The sequence below is a fragment of the Amyelois transitella genome, chromosome 9 (genome assembly GCF_032362555.1).
Source record: "Amyelois transitella isolate CPQ chromosome 9, ilAmyTran1.1, whole genome shotgun sequence".
In the NCBI taxonomy this organism is placed as follows: Eukaryota; Metazoa; Arthropoda; class Insecta; order Lepidoptera; family Pyralidae; genus Amyelois; species Amyelois transitella.
Genome location: NC_083512.1, coordinates 6,509,659 through 6,510,590, shown reverse-complemented (window position 1 = coordinate 6,510,590; position 932 = coordinate 6,509,659).

The window sequence follows — 932 nt, the reverse complement described above, 5'->3', positions numbered from 1 at the left end:
CAGTCAGACCTCATTACTCTTTACTTATTTATTTATTCTGGTTTGTTTTTATTATTTTAGTCACTTCTTCGAACCACAGGGTTTTATTAATTTAATAAAAATAAAATAAAAACCAAATCCAACTGAATATTTCTATGAAAACAGAGAATATAATTTTATTTTGTTATAAGATAAACTTTATTATTTTGATGTCTCGGCTGAAATCAAGTCATTAAAATAGGGGAACATTTAAAAAATATAATCGTAAAGAACAGAGCATGAATAATAAAACTGGTAGACATATTTTCCTTCAAGCTCTCAGTCGTGTTTTCTGCTTGCCCGTATTTCCCTCGGGATGACTCAACTTATAGGGAACATAAGTTGTGCCGATACTGGGTACTTCCATACGGAACAGTGGATTGGAACTAAGGTATATTTATGCAGATTTTCAAGGCGAAATCTGCAATCTGCAATTTATACACGGCCGAGTACTATACTTGAGTAAAGTCAATAAATAGTGGGAAAGACTAATAAACTAGGGATTCTTGCAACCTGTCTCTATTTTAATCTCAATTCCATCATAAAGCCATACAGATAAACGTGGCCTTTCAGTCTTTTCTTTCAGAATAATGGCTCTGTTTACCCCGCAAAGTATATGTAAATGTAATTTTTTAATAGAATAGAATAGTTTATTTTCAAAATTGGATACAAGGTATCACTTATTGACGTCACATCACTTAAATCTAATTATAACTACTACCGCTTCCAAAGCGCATGTGTAGAAGAAGCGGCGGAACAAATAAAGTCCATTAGAATTGAGAATAATAAATAAGACTTTAGAAACTAATAAGTGGTAAATGTATTACCAGTTTTCATCATAACGTTTTCATATTTCATCATAAATCTGATCATCTGAATCATCAGCCACACCAATTAGTTTTATAGATTCGTAC